Genomic DNA, 22,500 nt, shown 5'->3' on the forward strand with positions numbered 1-22,500 from the left:
ACGGAACCCGGTTACCCGAAAACCACCGCACCGTCGATGCTCGCGACAGTCATGCCGTGAGAGTGTGCACCGTGCACGCGACCGAGTAAGGCCACTCAGAGACATCCATTTCCCAGGCATATGCCCCCTACGCACTTTTGGTGGTGCACCCCGCACGAACAATCCCGCCTCGACCAGCCTGAACAATTCCCCTCTCGAAGGAAGGCCTCGGCCTTAATCGTCCACGACAAACAGCTCGACGAGGCATGAAGCACCCACGGGAGCCGGAGCACGACGATGCAGAGTCTCGGTTCACAGGAGCCTGGGAAGAACATCCCGTACGGAACCCTTTACCCGAAAACATCCGAACCGCACATGCTCGCGACAGTCCTGCCGTTAGAGAATGCACCGTGCACGCGACCGAGTAAGGCCACTCAGAGACATCCATTTCCCAGGTATATGCCCCCTACGCACTTTTGGTGGCGCAACTCGCACGAACAGTCCCACCTCGACCCCGTATACAAGCTTTTTTGCCTCGAAGAGTTCGTCGGAGACGAAGAAGCAACCTTCAGTGCAACCGTAGCACTCTTTTGTGCAACCGCCCAAACAACGCCCCCTCTACCCTCTGTCAAAACACTCGGCATTGCTGCTCCCTAAGGTGAGCTTCTCCTCATAGGCAATTCCGCTCTTATCCGGTCACGTTTGTGTGCCCGAATTTCGCAAGGCAACCTCCATGGGACATGGAAAAGACTCGAGAAGAGAGCTCGCTCACGGGAGAGAGAAGCCAAGGAGACCACGAGAGTGCTGAGAGTGGGACAGCGCTGAATAGGCGGGAGAAGCCTGCGCGTATAAACGGAGATATATATCCAATTGCAACGAAGGAACGTGCCAAAGATCGAGAACAATGGCAGAAATGCTAGTAACGTGCACTTCGGGACCAACGCATCACCGGAAGACAACCGCCAAACATCGAAAGAGTCGCGATGCTCCGCAACCTACGTGCAAAGCGGTCGCACACCGGGTAAGGGAGTGAGAGCCCCAAACATAGCTGGGCGAGGCGCTCACTCCGCTCTTTAATATCTCGTTAATACCGCCAAGGAAATGGCACAAGCACACACACACAAGCATCCTCGGAAGAGGACAGTTCGAGTGACAGGTCAAATCCAAGAGTTCCGAAGACTACCTCCAGGAACAATCGGGAACAAGACCGATTACAAGTCGTCGAGTCTGTTACTGGGCGAACACGAGATGCGCACAGGAAATCGATCAGCCCTCACAATGGCCCAAGGCCAGAGATCGGACTGCTACGATTTACCCCAACAATCATCGTGCCACTCTTCGCAGAGAGGTGATAGACGCCAACGAGCCCGCGCATAGCAATCGAGGTGTAAAAAGGGCGTTGAAGGCAGGAAGCCTGGACGAAAGAGGCTACGAGGTCACCTCGAAGCGGTCTAAGAATCGGGCGCACTTGGGGCGACTACCAGTGCCAACCCCTTATCCCGCGGTGCGTCCGACACACAGAAATTTCCAAGGCGGCCAAGGAGCCTCCCCGCATAGCAATCGGGGTGTGAGGTTACGGATGCAGCATTGATAGCAATCGAGGTGGGAGGCGAAGGATGCAGAAGTGAGAGCCGAGGGATGTAGCAGAGATAGCAATCGGGGTGTGTGATGCAGAAGAGATAGCAATCGAGGTGTGCGGTGGGAAGGGCCCAGCAGCCAGAATGCATGAAGCGACGGATGAAGCAGTGATGACAACCGGGCTGTGAGGAGAGGAGGGATGCAGCCAAGAAAGCAATCAGGGCTCGAGGCAAGGGATGCATCAAGGATAGCAATCATGTTGTGAGGCGAGATTCCAAAGGCTAAACGTGAGAGGCTGCAGGGTCGACTCAGAGAGGTCTATGCATGTGAGAGGCTGAAAGCAAGGTCAACTCGGAGCGGTCTATGCATCGGGCGCGCTTGGGGCGACTACCAGTGCCAACCCCTTATCCCGCGACGCGTCCGACAAAGAGAACGTTCCAAGGCGGCAGAGGAGGTTACCAGCCGAAGGATGCAGTAGCAATAACAGGTATAGTTCCGCGGCGGCCGAGAAGACTCACCGCATAGGAATCGGGATGCGAGGCGAGGGATGCGGCGGGAAGGCCCCGACGGCTAAACGGAAGAGGCTGCAGGGCCGCCTCGGAATGGTCCAAGCATCGGACGCGATTGGGACGACTACCAGTGCCAACCCCTTATCCCGCGATGCGTCCGATACACAGATAGTTCCAAGGCGGCCGAGGAGCCTCACCGCATATCAATCGGGGTGCGAGGCGAGGGATGGGGCGGGAAGGCCCCAACGGCTAGACGGAAGAGGCTTCAGGGCCACCTCGGAATGCTCCAAGCATCGGACGCGCTTGGGGCGACTACCAGTGCCAACCCCTTATCCCGCGATGCGTCCGATACACAGATGGTTCCAAGGCGGCCGAGGAGCCTCACCGCATAGCAATCGGGGGTGCGAGGCGAGGGATGGGGCGGGAAGGCCCCAACGGCTAGACGGAAGAGGCTTCAGGGCCGCCTCGGAATGGTCCAAGCATCGGACGCGCTTGGGGCGACTACCAGTGACAACCCCTCATCCCGCGATGCGTCCGATACGAAGATGGTTCCAAGGCGGCCGAGGAGCCTCACCGCATAGCAATCGGGGTGCGAGGTGGGGGATGCGGCGAGATGGCCCCAACGGCTAGACGGAAGAGGCCACAGGGCCGCGTCGGAATAGTCCAAGCATCGGACGCGCTTGGGGCGACTACCAGTGACAACCCCTTATCCCGCGATGCGTCCGATACGAAGATAGTTCCAAGGCGGCCGAGGAGCCTCACCGCATAGCAATCCGGGTGCGAGGTGGGGGATGCGGCGAGATGGCCCCAACGGCTAGACGGAAGAGGCTGCAGGGCCGCCTCGGAATAGTCCAAGCATCGGACGCGCTTGGGGCGACTACCAGTGACAACCCCTTATCCCGCGATGCTTCCGATACGAAGACAGTTCCAAGGCGGCCGAGGAGCCTCACCGCATAGCAATGGGGGTGCGAGGTGAGGGATGCGGCGAGATGGCCCCAACGGCTAGACGGAAGAGGCCACAGGGCCGCCTCGGAATAGTCCAAGCATCGGACGCGCTTGGGGCGACTACCAGTGACAACCCCTTATCCCGCGATGCATCCGATACGAAGATAGTTCCCAGGCGGCCGAGGAGCCTCACCGCATAGCAATCGGGGTGCGAGGCGAGGGATGCGGCGAGATGGCCCCAAAGGGTAGACGGAAGAGGCTGCGGGGCCGCCTCGGAATAGTCCAAGCATCGAACGCGCTTGGGGCGACTACCACTGCCAACCCCTTATCCCGCGATGCGTCCGATACACAGATAGTTCCGAGGCGGCCGAGGAGCTGGGGGATGCGGCGAGATGGCCCCAACGGCTAGACGGAAGAGGCTGCAGGGCCGCCTCGGAATAGTCCAAGCATCGGACGCGCTTGGGGCGACTACCAGTGACAACCCCTTATCCCGCGATGCGTCCGATACACAGATAGTTCCGAGGCGGCCAAGGAGCCTCACCGCATAGCAATCGTGGTGCGAGGTGGGGGATGCAGCGAGATGGCCCCAACGGCTAGACGGAAGAGGCTGCAGGGCCGCCTCGGAATGGTCCAAGCATCGGACGCGCTTGGGGCGACTACCACTGCCAACCCCTTATCCCGTGATGCGTCCGATACACAGATAGTTCCAAGTCGGCCGAGGAGCCTCACCGAATAGCAATCGGGGTGCGAGGCGAGGGATGCGGCGAGAAAGCCCCAACGGCTAGAGGGAAGAGGCTTCAGGTCCGCCTCGGAATGGTCCAAGCATCGGACGCGCTTGGGGCGACTACCAGTGACAACCCCTTATCCCGCGACGCGTCCGATACACAGATAGTTCCAAGGCGGCCGAGGAGCCTCACCGCATAGCAATCGGGGTGCGAGGCGAGGGATGCGGCGAGAAGGACCCAACGGCTAGACGGAAGAGGCTTCAGGGCCGCCTCGGAATGGTCCAAGCATCGGACGCGCTTGGGGCGACTACCAGTGACAACCCCTTATCCCGCGACGCGTCCGATACACAGATAGTTCCAAGGCGGCCGAGGAGCCTCACCGCATAGCAATCGGGGTGCGAGGCGAGGGATGCGGCGAGAAGGACCCAACGGCTAGACGGAAGAGGCTTCAGGTCCGCCTCGGAATGGTCCAAGCATCGGACGCGCTTGGGGCGACTACCAGTGACAACCCCTTATCCCGCGACGCGTCCGATACACAGATAGTTCCAAGGCGGCCGAGGAGCCTCACCGCATAGCAATCGGGGTGCGAGGCGAGGGATGCGGCGAGAAGGACCCAACGGCTAGACGGAAGAGGCTTCAGGGCCGCCTCGGAATGGTCCAAGCATCGGACGCGCTTGGGGCGACTACCAGTGACAACCCCTTATCCCGCGATGCGTCCGATACACAGATAGTTCCAAGGCGGCCGAGGAGCCTCACCGCATAGCAATCGGGGTGCGAGGCGAGGGATGCGGCGAGAAGGACCCAACGGCTAGACGGAAGAGGCTTCAGGGCCGCCTCGGAATGGTCCAAGCATCGGACGCGCTTGGGGCGACTACCAGTGACAACCCCTTATCCCGCGACGCGTCCGATACACAGATAGTTCCAAGGCGGCCGAGGAGCCTCACCGCATAGCAATCGGGGTGCGAGGCGAGGGATGCGGCAAGAAGGACCCAACGGCTAGACGAAAGAGGCTTCAGGGCCGCCTCGGAATGGTCCAAGCATCGGACGCGCTTGGGGCGACTACCAGTGACAACCCCTTATCCCGCGACGCGTCCGATACACAGATAGTTCCAAGGCGGCCGAGGAGCCTCACCGCATAGCAATCGGGGTGCGAGGCGAGGGATGCGGCGAGAAGGACCCAACGGCTAGACGGAAGAGGCTTCAGGTCCGCCTCGGAATGGTCCAAGCATCGGACGCGCTTGGGGCGACTACCAGTGACAACCCCTTATCCCGCGACGCGTCCGATACACAGATAGTTCCAAGGCGGCCGAGGAGCCTCACCGCATAGCAATCGGGGTGCGAGGCGAGGGATGCGGCGAGAAGGACCCAACGGCTAGACGGAAGAGGCTTCAGGGCCGCCTCGGAATGGTCCAAGCATCGGACGCGCTTGGGGCGACTACCAGTGACAACCCCTTATCCCGCGACGCGTCCGATACACAGATAGTTCCAAGGCGGCCGAGGAGCCTCACCGCATAGCAATCGGGGTGCGAGGCGAGGGATGCGGCGAGAAGGACCCAACGGCTAGACGGAAGAGGCTTCAGGGCCGCCTCGGAATGGTCCAAGCATCGGACGCGCTTGGGGCGACTACCAGTGACAACCCCTTATCCCGCGATGCGTCCGATACACAGATAGTTCCAAGGCGGCCGAGGAGCCTCACCGCATAGCAATCGGGGTGCGAGGCGAGGGATGCGGCGAGAAGGACCCAACGGCTAGACGGAAGAGGCTTCAGGGCCGCCTCGGAATGGTCCAAGCATCGGACGCGCTTGGGGCGACTACCAGTGACAACCCCTTATCCCGCGACGCGTCCGATACACAGATAGTTCCAAGGCGGCCGAGGAGCCTCACCGCATAGCAATCGGGGTGCGAGGCGAGGGATGCGGCGAGAAGGACCCAACGGCTAGACGGAAGAGGCTTCAGGGCCGCCTCGGAATGGTCCAAGCATCGGACGCGCTTGGGGCGACTACCAGTGACAACCCCTTATCCCGCGACGCGTCCGATACACAGATAGTTCCAAGGCGGCCGAGGAGCCTCACCGCATAGCAATCGGGGTGCGAGGCGAGGGATGCGGCGAGAAGGACCCAACGGCTAGACGGAAGAGGCTTCAGGGCCGCCTCGGAATGGTCCAAGCATCGGACGCGCTTGGGGCGACTACCAGTGACAACCCCTTATCCCGCGACGCGTCCGATACACAGATAGTTCCAAGGCGGCCGAGGAGCCTCACCGCATAGCAATCGGGGTGCGAGGCGAGGGATGCGGCGAGAAGGACCCAACGGCTAGACGGAAGAGGCTTCAGGGCCGCCTGGGAATGGTCCATGCATCGCACGCGCTTGGGGCGACTACCAGTGACAACCCCTTATCCCGCGACGCGTCCGATACACAGATAGTTCCAAGGCGGCCGAGGAGCCTCACCGCATAGCAATCGGGGTGCGAATCGAGGGATGCGGCGAGAAGGACCCAACGGCTAGACGGAAGAGGCTTCAGGGCCGCCTCGGAATGGTCCAAGCATCGGACGCGCTTGGGGCGACTACCAGTGACAACCCCTTATCCCGCGACGCGTCCGATACACAGATAGTTCCAAGGCGACCGAGGAGCCTCACCGCATAGCAATCGGGGTGCGAGTCGAGGGATGCGGCGAGAAGGACCCAACGGCTAGACGGAAGAGGCTTCAGGGCCGCCTCGGAATGGTCCAAGCATCGGACGCGCTTGGGGCGACTACCAGTGACAACCCCTTATCCCGCGATGCGTCTGATACACAGATAGTTCCAAGGCGGCCGAGGAGCCTCACCGCATAGCAATCGGGGTGCGAGGCAAGGGATGCGGCGAGAAGGACCCAACGGCTAGACGGAAGAGGCTTCAGGGCCGCCTCGGAATGGTCCAAGCATCGGACGCGCTTGGGGCGACTACCGTTGCCAACCCCTTATCCCGCGATGCGTCTGATACACAGATAGTTCCGAGGCGGCCGAGGAGCCTCACCGCATAGCAATCGGGTTGCGAGGCAGATTATTGGGAAGGGAACCCCCTGGGATGCGGCTCAAGCAGTGCCCAAAGGGACTGGAATGCGGAATCACATCGAGAGACCCAAATGCTATACGAGGGCTCAAATCGAATTATCGATTTGGCCACGACATGGACGCATCGGAACGACTACCTTTGCCGAACCACTCGCAATTGCATCCATACCGAAACCAATAGACATTTCCGTTAGAGCCCTCGCATAGCATTCGGGAATCTCGCATGCCCCTCTAAATCGACCAATGCTGGCGCTCAACGAAAATCCGAGCGCTACCACCGTTCGAGCGCCAGCATTGGTCGAGTTAGAGGGGCACGGGGGAGAATGCTCCAGTCAACACCTCCCCTATATAAGTTATTTGTCCGATTCTCGCACAACCGTAGTCTGCCTCGTCGAATCAAACAACGGTCCCAGATTCCGACTTCCGTTCCGTAGAGACCCAAAAGCTAGATGGAGGCTCGCAAGAAAGAGAGTCGGCGCATAGCAATCGGGTTTCTCGAACGTTTAGGGACCGAGCTCACTTGCGGATAGGGCAAAATCCGCCAAGCAACCCAAAAGCTAGACGGGGGCTCGAATCGAATCGCCTAGGCGGCCACAACAACGACGTGTTGGATCGACTACCAGTGCCAAACCATTCAGCAAGACTAGTCTGTGTCGAGGCCGGATAGAGATTCTCAGAGAGCGCCCGTATAGCATTTAGGAGACCTGCCGCGTCCCTCACACTCGACAAATGGTGGTGCACGTTTATAAATCCGAGCGATCCCAACCCTTTCAAGCACCAACATCGGTCGAGATAGAGGGGCACGGAGGGGGCTGCGTGAGACAACACAGTCCCCTATATAAGTTATTTGTCCGATTCTCACACATCCGAAGAATGGTCATCAAATCGGACAACAGCCCAAACTTCCGACTTCCGTCCCAGAAAGCCCAAGAGCTATCTAAAACGTTCATGGCCGGAACTCGATCGCGGCTATACCAGTCCGCCAAGCAACCCAAAAGCTAGACTGGAGCTCTAGTCGAATCACCTCTGTGGCCATTGCAAGGACGTGTTGGAGCGACTACCATTGCCGAACCATTCCGCAGGTCGAGTCCATACCAAGGCCGCATAGAGATTCACGATGAGCTCCTGCATAGCAATCAGGAGACTTGCCGTGTCCATCACAATCGATAAATCCTGGTGCAAGATTTTTGCATCCGAGCGCTCCAACCAGTCGAGCACCAGCATCAATCGACATAAACGGGCACGGGGGGAGGATGCTCGAGAACACTACCTCCCCTATATAAGTTATTTGTCCGATTCTCAAGCAGCCGAAGTCTGGTCATCGAATCGGGTCAAAGACCACAACTTCCGACTTTACCCACAATGCAAGTCATCGAATCGAACATCGGCCCCCGAGTCGGACTCCATGCGTATGTCAGGTCATCGGACCCAAATTCCGCCTTCCTGCGCATGGCGGGCCATCAATATCAACTCGGTCATCGGACCCAAACTCCGCCTTTCTGCGCATGGCACGCCTTCAAATCGGTCATCGGACCCAAATTCCGCCTTCCTGTGCATGGCGGGCCATCAACATCAACTCGGTCATCGGACCCAAATTCCGCCTTTCTGCGCATGGCACGCCATCAACTCGGTCATCGGACCCAAATTCCGCCTTCCTGCGCATGGCAGGTCATCGGACACAAATTCAGACCTCGCCAATATGCCTACGTATCGAATCGGTCATCGGACCCAACTTCCGACTTCATCCATACTGTAGGGTCTTTGAGGTTGGCGCGGTGCGCTCAACCCGGGGAGTCGACCCATCGAAGCATACACCTCCCCTATATAAGCTATTTGTCCGATTCCCACACCTGTGTAGTTTGCACCTCTGACCAGGACATCGACCCCAACTTCCGAACTCGACTGCAACGACGGCACCAGCGCCTTGGTGCGCACCTTGCGACGCACAGTCCCAACATTCGCCTTCCTGCACATGGCAGGTCATCGGACCCAAATTCCGACCTCGCGAGTATGCCTACATATCGAATCGGTCATCGGACACAACTTCCGACTTCATCCATACCGTAGGGTCTTTGAGGTTGGCGCGGTGCGCTCAACCCGGGGAGTCGACCCAACGAAGCATACACCTCCCCTATATAAGCTATTTGTCCGATTCCCACACCTGTGTAGTTTGCACCTCCGATCAGGACATCGACCCCAACTTCCGAACTCGCCTGCAACGACCGAACCAGCGCCTTGGTGCGCACCTTGCAACGCACAGTGCCAACATTCGCCTTCCTGCACATGGCAGGTCATCGGACCCAAATTCCGACCTCGCGAGTATGCCTACATATCGAATCGGTCATCGGACCCAACTTCCGACTTCATCCATACCGTAGGGTCTTTGAGGTTGGCGCGGTGCGCTCAACCCGGGGAGTCGACCCAACGAAGCATACACCTCCCCTATATAAGCTATTTGTCCGATTCCCACACCTGTGTAGCTTGCACCTCCGATCAGGACATCGACCCCAACTTCCGAACTCGACTAAAAAGACCGCACCAGCACCTTGGTGTGCACCTTGCAACGCACAGTGCCAACATTCGCCTTCCTGCACATGGCAGGTCATCGGACCCAAATTCCGACCTCATGAGCATACCTACTAATCGAATCGGTCATCGGACCCAACTTCCGACTTCATCCATACCGTAGGGTCTTTGAGGTTGGCGCGGTGCGCTCAACCTGGGGAGTCGACCCATCGAAGCATACACCTCCCCTATATAAGCTATTTGTCCGATTCCGACACCTGTGTAGTTTGCACCTCCGCTCAGGACATCGACCCCAACTTCCGAACTCGCCTGCAACGACCGAACCAGCGCCTTGGTGCGCACCAAAAGTGCGCACTTTTGGAGGGCACTTTTGTGCGCTCCAAAGGTGCGCACTTTTGGAGGGCACTTTTGTGCGCTCCAAAGGTGCGCACTTTTGGAGGGCACTTTTTGGAGGGCACTTTTGTGCGCTCCAAAGGTGCGCACTTTTGGAGGGCACTTTTTGGAGGGCACTTTTCTGCGCTCCAAAGGTGCGCACTTTTGGAGGGCACTTTTTGGAGGGCACTTTTCTGCGCTCCAAAGGTGCGCACTTTTGGAGGGCACTTTTTGGAGGGCACTTTTCTGCGCTCCAAAGGTGCGCACTTTTGGAGGGCACTTTTTGGAGGGCACTTTTCTGCGCTCCAAAGGTGCGCACTTTTGGAGGGCACTTTTGTGCACTCCAAAGGTGCACACTTTTGGAGGGCACTTTTTGGAGGGCACTTTTCTGCACTCCAAAGGTGCGCACTTTTGGAGGGCACTTTTGTGCGCTCCAAAGGTGCGCACTTTTGGAGGGCACTTTTTGGAGGGCACTTTTGTGCGCTCCAAAGGTGCGCACTTTTGGAGGGCACTTTTGTGCACTCCAAAGGTGCGCACTTTTGGAGGGCACTTTTCCTGCGCTCCAAAGGTGCACACCTAGGTGAGCACCTTCGACCACACCTTGTAGCACACCAAACTCTGACTTTCGACTTCATCCGCAATGCAGGGTCTTTGAGGTTGGCGCAATGCGCACAACCAGGGGAGTCGACCCATCAAACCCAACACCTCCCCTATATAAGCTATTTGTCTGATTCTCATACATGCGTAGCCTGCAGGAGCAATTAGGACATCGACCCCAACTTTCGGCTTCTAAACGAAAACAAGGTCTTTGAGGTTGGTGTAATGCGAACAACTAGGGGAGTCAACCCATCAAACCCAACACCTCCCCTATATAAGCTATTTGTCTGATTCTCATACATGTGTAGTCTACAGGAGCAATTAGGACATCGACCCCAACTTTTGACTTCTTAACGAAAACAAGGTCTTTGAGGTTGACGTAATGCGCACAACCAGGGGAGTCGACCCATCAAACCCAACACCTCCCCTATATAAGCTATTTGTCCGATTCTCATACATGTGTAGCCTACAGGAGCCATTAGGACATTGACCCCAACTTTTGACTTCTTAACGAAAACAAGGTCTTTGAGGTTGGCGTAATGCGCACAACCAAGGGAGTTGACCCATCAAACCCAACACCTCCCCTATATAAGCTATTTGTCTGATTCTCATACATGTGTAGCCTGCAACAACGATTAGGACATCCACCCCAACTTCTGAATTCGTCTGCGTTGACCGCACCAAAGGTGCACGCCTTGGTGCTCACCAAAATCCGACTTCCGACTTCTTCTGCTATGCGGGGTCTTTGAGGTTGGCGCAGTGCGCACAACCAGGGGAGTCAACCCACCGAATGCAACACCTCCCCTATATAAGCTATTTGTCTGATTCTCATACATGCGTAGACTGCAGCAATGATTAGGACATCCACCCCAACTTTTGACTTCTTAAACAAGACAGGGTCTTTGAAGTTGGTGCAGTGCACACAACCAGGGGAGTCGACCCATCAAACGCAACACCTCCCCTATATAAAGCTATTTGTCCGATTCTCATACGTGTAGTCTGCAGCAGCGATTAGGACATCGACCCCAACTTCCGAATTCGTTTGCATTGACCGCACCAAAGGTGCACGCCTTGGTGTGCACCTTGGAGTGCACTTTGGTGCTCACCTCGGTGCACACTTTGGTGTGCACCTCGGTGTGCACCAAAGGTGCGCACCTTGGAGCGCACCAAAGGTGTACACTTTGGAGCGCACCACATAGGGTCTTTGAGAGGTTGGCGCAGTGCGCACACCAAGGTGGGTGTTGAGGTGCGTGCCGAGGTGGGTGGGTGCTAGGGTGCGCTCCATGGTGGGTGCCAGGGTGGGTGCGTGCTAGGGTGGATTCCAAAGAGGGTCATAGGGTGGGTGCCAAGGTGGGTTGGTGATATAGTGGGTTCAAAGGTGGGTACTAGGGTGGGTTCCAAGGTGGGTCACAAGTTGGGTGCCAGGATGCGTGGGTGTTAGGTTGGGTGCCAAGGTGGGCTCCTGCGTGGGTGGGTGCTAGGGTGGGTTTCAAGGTGGACGCGAGGGCGGGTGCCAAGGTGGGTAACAAGTTGGGTGTTAGGATGGGTGAGTGCTAGAGTGGGTGCCAAGGTGGGTGGGTGCTAAGGTGGATGCCAAGGTGGTTCACAGGGTGGGTGGGTTCTAGGGTGAGTTCCAAGGTGGGTCACAGGTTTAGTGCTAGGGTGCGTGTCAAGGCGGGTGTCGAGGTGCCTGGGTGCTAGGGTGTGGATGCCAATGTGGGTCATAGGGTGGGTACTAGGGTGGGCTGCAATGTGGGTGCCAAGGTGGGTAACATGCTCGGTTGGTTCTAAATTGGGTGTCAGGGTGGGTGTGCACCCACCTTGCCCGAGGTGGGTGCCAAGGTGCCAGTGTGGGTGGGTGCTAAGGTGGATGCCAAGGTGGGTGAGAAGGTGGGTGATAGGTTGAGTGGTAGGATGGGTGGGTGCCAAGATGGGTCACAGGGTGGGTGCAAGGGTGGGTAGGTGCTAGGGTTGGTGTCAGGGTGGGTGGGTGCTAGGTTGGGTTCCAAGGTGGGTGCGAGGGTGAGTGTCAAGGTGGGTCACAGGTTAGGTGCTAGGATGGGTGAGTGCTAGGGTGCAAAGGTGCCAGGGTGGGTGCTAGGATGGGTCGATGCTAGGGTGAGTGGCAAGGTGGGTCCACAAGTGTCAAGGTGGGTGCCGAGGTGGGTGCCAACTTGGGTTCCAAGGTGGGTGCCAAGTGGGCGACTGCTATGGTGGATGCCAAGGTGGGTCACGGGGTGGGTGCCAAGTTGCTAGGTTGTGTTCCAAGGTGGGTGCCAACGTGGCTGCTAGGGTGCGTGGGTTAAAGGGTGTGTCACAACGTGGGTGCCAGGATGGGTGCGCACCCACACTGGCCAAGACGGGTGCAAGGTTGGGTTCCAAGCCCGGTCACAGGCTGGGTGCTAGGATGGGTGGGTGCCAAGGTGGGCACCAGGGTGGGTGCACCCACCCTGGCCAAGGTGGGTCACGGGGTGGGTCCTAGGGTGGGTAACGGGGTGGGTACTAAGGTGCGTGCCAAGGTGGGTCATGGGGTGGGTGCCAAGGTGGGCACCAGGGTGGGTGTGCACCAACCCTAGCCAGGGTAGGTCACGGGGTGGTTGTCGGGGTGGGCGTCAAGGAGCCAAGGTGGGTGGCAAGTAGCCAAGTTGCGTGCCAAGGTGGGTGTCGGGGTGGGTGCCAAGGATCCAAGGTGGGTGCCAAGGAACCAAGGTGGGTGTCTGGGTGGGTGCCGAGGTGGGAGCCAGGGTGGGTCCCAAGGTGAGTGCAAAGGTGGGTGCCAGGGTCAAGGTGAGTGCCAATGTGGGTTCCAAGGTGCCAGGGTCAGGGTGAGTGCCAATGTGGGTTCAAAGGTGCTAAGTTGGGTGCGAGGTTGGGTGCGAGGGTGGGTGGGTGCCAAGGTGTGCTAGGTGGAAGCCCGGGTGGGTCGGCATCCCATGGGTGTCGAGTTGGGTGCCTGATGGGTGCTTCTTGTCAAGTTTTAGTCGTCGGGACTCATTTCGAGCCTTAGAGGTCGTTTCTTGTCCGGTTGCCCTGTCTTCGACCTGGGAACCCAATTTTGGTCCTCGGGTCCCATTTTTTTTTGTCTCGCATCCCACTTTTGGCCTGTGGCCTTTTCGGGGTCGATTCTCGTTTTGGGCATCAGAGCATGTTTCTTCTCCTAAAACCCAATATTTGTTTATTAAGTCTCGGAACACATTTTTGTTCTCGTGGACCCATCATGGGTCTTGGAACGCATTTGTGGTCCTTGGGTCCCATTTTGCATCCCGAAACTTGTGTTTTGGTGCTTGATCCCTATTTTGGGTGCCCACCTTGCACCAAGTGCGCACCCGGGGCAAACCGAGCGCCTTGGTGCACCGGGGCAAGATCGAGCGTGCACCCGAGGCGCCCCGAACATGCACCAAGGTGCACTCGGCCCACATGTGAGCGCAGGTCGTTGCGCCCGAGGTGGTGTGTGGGCACCGCGTTGCAGACGGGACACTGCACGCACACGACGCCCCGTCCAGGTGCACGCACGTAGGCCGGGCCGGGTGCACACCCGACGCCCTAGCAAGGTGCGCGCACCCGGGCAGGGCTCACACTTGGCGAACGGGGCGCACTTCGCGAGGGAGGGTGTGCACCTCGACGGGGGTGGGTGGCCGGGGTGGATTCGCACGTGGGTCGCGGTTTGCTAAGTACACACTGCGACAAGCTCATAACGGGTGCGATCATACCAGCGTTAGTGCACCGGATCCCATCAGAACTCCGCAGTTAAGCGCGCTTGGGCCGGAGTAGTACTGGGATGGGTGACCTCCCGGGAAGTCCCGGTGTTGCACCCTTTCTTAGTTTTTCGCCGGGCGTCGCAATGCTATTTGAATAAACCTTTTGCCCGTTTGCGTTCTCGTCGGGGCCGGGCCGGGCCGGGGTGCGCTGCCCGCACTACCGCGCGCGCGGGGGCGACACCGAGCGCGCACCCGAGGCGCCCCGAGCACACAGGCCACGGTGCAACCCGGGCGTTGTGCGCGCACCCCGGTGCGCCCGAGGTGCTGCGCGCGCACCCAGGTGAAATCGGTGTGCACCTCGGCCAGTGCGCGCTCGGTCGAGTCGCGCACGTTGGCCAAGGTGCACGGTGATGTTTCTTACTCTAAGGTTCCGCACCAGACGCCCGGGACAGGTGAGCGAAGCTGGGCGGGGCCGGGTGCGCGGCCGGGGCAGGTGCACGCAGCTGGAGAGAGCTTTGGAGCACACCAGAGGTGCGCACCTTGGAGCACACTTCGGAGCGCACCAATGATGCGCTCCATTCAAAAGTTTCCTGAAAAGGCAAAAAAAGTTGAGATTATAGAATTTCCCACTTGAGAGATTGTAAAAAAAAAAAATTTAAAATGAAGGAAACGCGGGTGCCAAGGTGTGCGCGCCCGGGTGCGCAGCCCAGCCAAGGTGTGCGCACCAAGGCGCCCACCCTGGCGAAGGTGCACGCAAGGTGCGCACCCGAGGCAAACCGGACAATTAACCCAACTTTCGACTTCGCGCGCACCTGCGCACCTTGGAGCGCACTTCGGAGCGCTCCTTGGTGCGCACCAATCTTGGGCACCTCGGAGTGCACCATGGCGCCCACCAAGGTGCGCACCCGGGGCAAACCGAGCTCCGACTTCGTGCGCACCTTGGAGCGCACGAAAGGTGCGCACCATGGCGCCCACCAAGGTGCGCAGCCCAGCCAAGGCGTGCGCATCAAGGTGCGCACCCTGGCGAAGGTGCGCACCCGGGGCAAACCGAGCTCCGACTTCGTGCGCACCTTGGAGCGCACAAAGGGTGCGCAACCCAGCCAAGGTGTGCGCACCCCGGGCAAACCGAGCTCCGAATCGTGCGCACCTTGGAGCACACTTCGGAGCCCTCCTTGGTGCGCACCGATGTTGCGCACCTCGGAGCGCACCCGGGGAAAACAATGCAATTAACCCGACTTTCGACTTCGTGGGCACCTCGGAGCGCTCTCGGGTTCGCACCTCGGAGCACACTGAGGTGCGCACCTTTGATGCGCTGCCTTCACCAATTTCCAGAAAAGGCAAGAAAACATTGAGAAGGTGTGCGCAACGAGGTGCCCACCCTGGCGAAGGTGCACGCGAGGTGCGCACCCGGGGCAAACCGGGCTCCGACTTCGTGCACGCCATGCTGCGCACCTTGGAGGGCCATGGTGCGCACCTTGGAGCACACTTCGGAGCGCTCAATGGTGCCCAACCCAGCCAAGGTGCCCACCGCGGCGAAGGTGCACGCGAGGTGCGCACCCGGGGCAAACCGGGCTCCGACTTCGTGCACGCCGCACCTTGGAGCACACTTCGGAGCGCTCCTTGGTGCGCACCAGGGCGCGCAACCCAGCCGAGGTGCCCACCCCGGCGAAGGTGCACGCGGGGTGCGCACCCGGGGCAAACCGGGCTCCGACTTCGTGCACGCCATGGTGCCCACCGCGGCGAAGGTGCACGCGAGGTGCGCACCCGGGGCAAACCGGGCTCCGACTTCGTGCACGCCGCACCTTGGAGCACACTTCGGAGCGCTCCTTGGTGCGCACCAGGGCGCGCAACCCAGCCGAGGTGCCCACCCCGGCGAAGGTGCACGCGAGGTGCGCACCCGGGGCAAACCGGGCTCCGACTTCGTGCACGCCATGGTGCCCACCGCGGCGAAGGTGCACGCGAGGTGCGCACCCGGGGCAAACCGGGCTCCGACTTCGTGCACGCCGCACCTTGGAGCACACTTCGGAGCGCTCCTTGGTGCGCACCATGGTGCCCACCAGGGCGCGCAACCCCGCCGAAGGTGCACGCGAGGTGCGCACCCGGGGCAAACCGGGCTCCGACTTCGTGCACGCCGCACCTTGGAGCACACTTCGGAGCGCTCCTTGGTGCGCACCAGGGCGCGCAACCCCGCCGAAGGTGCACGCGAGGTGCGCACCCGGGGCAAACCGGGCTCCGACTTCGTGCACGCCATGGTGCGCACCAGGGTGCCCACCGCGGCGAAGGTGCGCACCCGGGGCAAACCGGGCTCCGACTTCGTGCACGCCGCACCTTGGAGCACACTTCGGAGCGCTCCTTGGTGCGCACCAGGGCGCGCAACCCAGCCGAGGTGCCCACCCCGGCGAAGGTGCACGCGAGGTGCGCACCCGGGGCAAACCGGGCTCCGACTTCGTGCACGCCATGGTGCCCACCGCGGCGAAGGTGCGCACCCGGGGCAAACCGGGCTAGGACTTCGTGCACGCCGCACCTTGGAGCACACTTCGGAGCGCTCCTTGGTGCGCACCATGGTGCCCACCAGGCCGCGCAACCCAGCCAAGGTGTGCGCACCAAGGTGCACGCGAGGTGCGCACCCGGGGCAAACCGGGGTCCGGCTTCGTGCACGCCGCACCTTGGAGCACACATCGGGGCGCTCCCGGGTTCGCACCGGCGTTGCGCACCGTGGTGGGCACCTCGGAGCGCACCGTGGTGGGCACCTCGGAGCACACCAAGGTGGGCAGCGAGGTGCGCACCTTTGATGCGATGCCTTCACTAATTTCCATAAAAGGCAAAAAAAAACGAGATTTTAAAATTTCCGTTTTGAAAGATAGTGAGAAAAAGGGAATGCTGGTGCCATCTTGAGCCCGCCCTGGTGCGCAGCCCAGCCAAGGTGTGCGCACCAAGGTGCCCACCCTGGCGAAGGTGCGCGCCCGGGCAATTAACCCAACTTCCAACTTCGCGCGCGCCAGGGTGGGAGCGCACCCAACAACCGGGCCTGGGAAGAGCCAATGCGAGAAACCCCACCAAACGCTCTGACAAAAAAAGAGGGGGCGCTCCAGTAACCCCGCTTCGGAGCGCACCCTGGGCAAACCCAGCCAGGGTGCCCACCCCGGCCAAGGTGCAGGCGAGGTGCGCACCCGGGGCAAACCGGGCTCCGACAACGTGCACGCCGCACCTTGGAGCACACTTCGTAGCGCTCCCGGGTGCGCACCTCAGAGCACACCAAGGTGGGCAGCGAGGTGCGCACCTTTGATGCGCTGCCTTCACTAATTTCCAGAAAAGGCAAAAAAAAGAGGAGATTTTAAAATTTCCGTTTTGAAAGATAGTGAAAAAAACGGAACGCGGGTGCCATCTTGAGCCCGCCCTGGTGCACAGCCCAGGTAAGGTGCCCACCCTGGCAAAGGTGCGCACCCGGGCAATTAACCCTACTTCCGACTTCGTGCGCGCCAGGGTGGCAACCGGGCCTGGGAAGAGCCAATGCGAGAAACCCCACCAAACGCTCCGACAAAAAAAGAGGCGGCGCTCCAATAACCCCGCTTCGGAGCGCAGCCGGGGCAAACCCAGCCAAGGTGCCCACCCCAACGAAGGTGCACGCGAGGTGCGCACCCGGGGCAAACCGGGCTCCGACAACGTGCACGCAGCACCTTGGAGCACACTTCGAAGCACTCCCGGGTGCCCACCGGCGTTGCGCACCGTGGTGGGCAGCGAGGTGCGCACCTTTGATGCGCTGCCTTCACTAATTTCCAGAAAAGGCAAAAAAAAATGAGATTTTAAAATTTCCGTTTTGAAAGATAGTGAAAAAAACGGAACGCGGGTGCCATCTTGAGCCCGCCCTGGTGCGCAGCCCAGGCAAGGCATGCGCACCAAGGTGCCCACCCGCGGTGCACGCCCGGGGCAAACCGGGCTCCGACTTCGTGCAGGCCGCACCTTGGAGCACACTTCGGAGCGCTCCTTGGTGCGCACCATGGTGCCCACCAGGGCGCACCCGGGGCAAACCGGGCTCCGACTTCGTGCACGCCGCACCTTGGAGCACACATCGGAGCGCTCCCAGGTTCGCACCAGCGTTGCGCACCTTTGATGCGCTGCCTTCACTAATTTCCAGAAAAGGCAAAAAAAAACGATATTTTAAAATTTCCGTTCTGAAAGATAGTGAAAAAAACGGAACGCGGGTGCCATCTTGAGCCCTTCCTGGTGCGCAGCCCAGGCAAGTTGTGCGCACCAAGGTGCCCACCCTGGCGGAGGTGCGCGCCCGGGGCAAACCGGGCTCCGACTTCGTGCACTGCATGGTGCCCACCAAGGCGCGCAACCCAGCCAAGGTGCCCACCGCAGCGAAGGTGCACGCGAGGTGCGCACCCGAGGTGCACACCCGGGGCAAACCGAGCTCCGACTTCGTGCACGCCGCACCTTGGAGCACACTTCAGAGCGCTCCTTGGTGCGCACCAGGGCGCGCAACCCAGCCAAGGTGCTCACCCCGGCGAAGGTGCACGCGAGGTGCGCACCCGGGGCAAGCCGGGCTCGGACTTCGTGCACGCCGCACCTTGGAGCACACATCGGAGCGCTCCCGGGTTCGCACCAGCATTGCGCACCTTTGATGCGCTGCCTTCACTAATTTCCAGAAAAGGCAAAAAAAAAAAAAAAACGAGATTTTAAAATTTCCGTTTTGAAAGATAGTGAAAAAAACGGAACGCGGGTGCCATCTTGAGCCCGCCCTGGTGTGCAGCCCAGGCAAGTTGTGCGCACCAAGGCACCCACCCTGGCCAAGGTGGGTCACGGGGTGGGTCCTAGGGTGGGTAACGGGGTGGGTACTAAGGTGCGTGCCAAGGTGGGTCATGGGGTGGGTGCCAAGGTGGGCACCAGGGTGGGTGTGCACCAACCCTAGCCAGGGTAGGTCACGGGGTGGTTGTCGGGGTGGGCGTCAAGGAGCCAAGGTGGGTGGCAAGTAGCCAAGTTGCGTGCCAAGGTGGGTGTCGGGGTGGGTGCCAAGGATCCAAGGTGGGTGCCAAGGAACCAAGGTGGGTGTCTGGGTGGGTGCCGAGGTGGGAGCCAGGGTGGGTCCCAAGGTGAGTGCAAAGGTGGGTGCCAGGGTCAAGGTGAGTGCCAATGTGGGTTCCAAGGTGCCAGGGTCAGGGTGAGTGCCAATGTGGGTTCAAAGGTGCTAAGTTGGGTGCGAGGTTGGGTGCGAGGGTGGGTGGGTGCCAAGGTGTGCTAGGTGGAAGCCCGGGTGGGTCGGCATCCCATGGGTGTCGAGTTGGGTGCCTGATGGGTGCTTCTTGTCAAGTTTTAGTCGTCGGGACTCATTTCGAGCCTTAGAGGTCGTTTCTTGTCCGGTTGCCCTGTCTTCGACCTGGGAACCCAATTTTGGTCCTCGGGTCCCATTTTTTTTTGTCTCGCATCCCACTTTTGGCCTGTGGCCTTTTCGGGGTCGATTCTCGTTTTGGGCATCAGAGCATGTTTCTTCTCCTAAAACCCAATATTTGTTTATTAAGTCTCGGAACACATTTTTGTTCTCGTGGACCCATCATGGGTCTTGGAACGCATTTGTGGTCCTTGGGTCCCATTTTGCATCCCGAAACTTGTGTTTTGGTGCTTGATCCCTATTTTGGGTGCCCACCTTGCACCAAGTGCGCACCCGGGGCAAACCGAGCGCCTTGGTGCACCGGGGCAAGATCGAGCGTGCACCCGAGGCGCCCCGAACATGCACCAAGGTGCACTCGGCCCACATGTGAGCGCAGGTCGTTGCGCCCGAGGTGGTGTGTGGGCACCGCGTTGCAGACGGGACACTGCACGCACACGACGCCCCGTCCAGGTGCACGCACGTAGGCCGGGCCGGGTGCACACCCGACGCCCTAGCAAGGTGCGCGCACCCGGGCAGGGCTCACACTTGGCGAACGGGGCGCACTTCGCGAGGGAGGGTGTGCACCTCGACGGGGGTGGGTGGCCGGGGTGGATTCGCACGTGGGTCGCGGTTTGCTAAGTACACACTGCGACAAGCTCATAACGGGTGCGATCATACCAGCGTTAGTGCACCGGATCCCATCAGAACTCCGCAGTTAAGCGCGCTTGGGCCGGAGTAGTACTGGGATGGGTGACCTCCCGGGAAGTCCCGGTGTTGCACCCTTTTTTAGTTTTTCGCCGGGCGTCGCAATGCTATTTGAATAAACCTTTTGCCCGTTTGCGTTCTCGTCGGGGCCGGGCCGGGCCGGGGTGCGCTGCCCGCACTACCGCGCGCGCGGGGGCGACACCGAGCGCGCACCCGAGGCGCCCCGAGCACACAGGCCACGGTGCAACCCGGGCGTTGTGCGCGCACCCCGGTGCGCCCGAGGTGCTGCGCGCGCACCCAGGTGAAATCGGTGTGCACCTCGGCCAGTGCGCGCTCGGTCGAGTCGCGCACGTTGGCCAAGGTGCACGGTGATGTTTCTTACTCTAAGGTTCCGCACCAGACGCCCGGGACAGGTGAGCGAAGCTGGGCGGGGCCGGGTGCGCGGCCGGGGCAGGTGCACGCAGCTGGAGAGAGCTTTGGAGCACACCAGAGGTGCGCACCTTGGAGCACACTTCGGAGCGCACCAATGATGCGCTCCATTCAAAAGTTTCCTGAAAAGGCAAAAAAAGTTGAGATTATAGAATTTCCCACTTGAGAGATTGTAAAAAAAAAAAATTTAAAATGAAGGAAACGCGGGTGCCAAGGTGTGCGCGCCCGGGTGCGCAGCCCAGCCAAGGTGTGCGCACCAAGGCGCCCACCCTGGCGAAGGTGCACGCAAGGTGCGCACCCGAGGCAAACCGGACAATTAACCCAACTTTCGACTTCGCGCGCACCTGCGCACCTTGGAGCGCACTTCGGAGCGCTCCTTGGTGCGCACCAATCTTGGGCACCTCGGAGTGCACCATGGCGCCCACCAAGGTGCGCACCCGGGGCAAACCGAGCTCCGACTTCGTGCGCACCTTGGAGCGCACGAAAGGTGCGCACCATGGCGCCCACCAAGGTGCGCAGCCCAGCCAAGGCGTGCGCATCAAGGTGCGCACCCTGGCGAAGGTGCGCACCCGGGGCAAACCGAGCTCCGACTTCGTGCGCACCTTGGAGCGCACAAAGGGTGCGCAACCCAGCCAAGGTGTGCGCACCCCGGGCAAACCGAGCTCCGAATCGTGCGCACCTTGGAGCACACTTCGGAGCCCTCCTTGGTGCGCACCGATGTTGCGCACCTCGGAGCGCACCCGGGGAAAACAATGCAATTAACCCGACTTTCGACTTCGTGGGCACCTCGGAGCGCTCTCGGGTTCGCACCTCGGAGCACACCGAGGTGCGCACCTTTGATGCGCTGCCTTCACCAATTTCCAGAAAAGGCAAGAAAACATTGAGAAGGTGTGCGCACCGAGGTGCCCACCCTGGCGAAGGTGCACGCGAGGTGCGCACCCGGGGCAAACCGGGCTCCGACTTCGTGCACGCCATGCTGCGCACCTTGGAGGGCCATGGTGCGCACCTTGGAGCACACTTCGGAGCGCTCAATGGTGCCCAACCCAGCCAAGGTGCCCACCGCGGCGAAGGTGCACGCGAGGTGCGCACCCGGGGCAAACCGGGCTCCGACTTCGTGCACGCCGCACCTTGGAGCACACTTCGGAGCGCTCCTTGGTGCGCACCAGGGCGCGCAACCCAGCCGAGGTGCCCACCCCGGCGAAGGTGCACGCGGGGTGCGCACCCGGGGCAAACCGGGCTCCGACTTCGTGCACGCCATGGTGCCCACCGCGCCAAGGTGCACGCGAGGTGCGCACCCGGGGCAAACCGGGCTCCGACTTCGTGCACGCCGCACCTTGGAGCACACTTCGGAGCGCTCCTTGGTGCGCACCAGGGCGCGCAACCCAGCCGAGGTGCCCACCCCGGCGAAGGTGCACGCGAGGTGCGCACCCGGGGCAAACCGGGCTCCGACTTCGTGCACGCCATGGTGCCCACCGCGGCGAAGGTGCACGCGAGGTGCGCACCCGGGGCAAACCGGGCTCCGACTTCGTGCACGCCGCACCTTGGAGCACACTTCGGAGCGCTCCTTGGTGCGCACCATGGTGCCCACCAGGGCGCGCAACCCCGCCGAAGGTGCACGCGAGGTGCGCACCCGGGCCAAACCGGGCTCCGACTTCGTGCACGCCGCACCTTGGAGCACACTTCGGAGCGCTCCTTGGTGCGCACCAGGGCGCGCAACCCCGCCGAAGGTGCACGCGAGGTGCGCACCCGGGGCAAACCGGGCTCCGACTTCGTGCACGCCATGGTGCGCACCAGGGTGCCCACCGCGGCGAAGGTGCGCACCCGGGGCAAACCGGGCTCCGACTTCGTGCACGCCGCACCTTGGAGCACACTTCGGAGCGCTCCTTGGTGCGCACCAGGGCGCGCAACCCAGCCGAGGTGCCCACCCCGGCGAAGGTGCACGCGAGGTGCGCACCCGGGGCAAACCGGGCTCCGACTTCGTGCACGCCATGGTGCCCACCGCGGCGAAGGTGCGCACCC

At 60.7% G+C, this 22,500-nt stretch overlaps 2 non-coding genes across 2 annotated transcripts; both read left to right on the forward strand.

Annotated features, from left to right (window-relative positions):
* The first annotated feature begins 13,977 nt into the window (after positions 1-13,977).
* Positions 13,978-14,096, forward strand: LOC131862374 (5S ribosomal RNA). Its single transcript, XR_009361390.1, has one exon. It is a non-coding gene; the product is annotated as a 5S ribosomal RNA (ribosomal RNA).
* A 5,915-nt stretch (positions 14,097-20,011) lies between these two features.
* LOC131862375 (5S ribosomal RNA) lies at positions 20,012-20,130 on the forward strand. Its single transcript, XR_009361391.1, has one exon. It is a non-coding gene; the product is annotated as a 5S ribosomal RNA (ribosomal RNA).
* Positions 20,131-22,500: the final 2,370 nt, after the last annotated feature.

Source organism: Cryptomeria japonica, unplaced genomic scaffold (genome assembly GCF_030272615.1).
Source record: "Cryptomeria japonica unplaced genomic scaffold, Sugi_1.0 HiC_scaffold_42, whole genome shotgun sequence".
Classification (NCBI taxonomy): Eukaryota; Viridiplantae; Streptophyta; class Pinopsida; order Cupressales; family Cupressaceae; genus Cryptomeria; species Cryptomeria japonica.